The sequence below is a fragment of the Lithobates pipiens genome, unplaced genomic scaffold (assembly GCF_037356315.1).
Source record: "Lithobates pipiens isolate NorthernLeopardFrog02 unplaced genomic scaffold, aLitPip1_a1.2 Scaffold_19, whole genome shotgun sequence".
In the NCBI taxonomy this organism is placed as follows: domain Eukaryota; kingdom Metazoa; phylum Chordata; class Amphibia; order Anura; family Ranidae; genus Lithobates; species Lithobates pipiens.
Genome location: NW_027507764.1, coordinates 10,360,817 through 10,361,026, shown reverse-complemented (window position 1 = coordinate 10,361,026; position 210 = coordinate 10,360,817).

Here is a 210-nt window from a genome sequence, read left to right as displayed (position 1 = left end):
TGCAGCTGGCTCCTCCTCTTCATCGGGGTGCCCCCACAGAGAGACGCTTTTCCTGGGGGGCACCCATGCGGGCGCGATCACGAGTCCCGCTGCTGCGTCCATTGACACTGACAGCAGGACTCGGCCCCGCCGCCTCCCCCGCTCTTGTGTCACTGGATTTTCTTGACAGCCGCAGGAGCTAAATCGCTCCTGCTGCTATCAATCTATCGA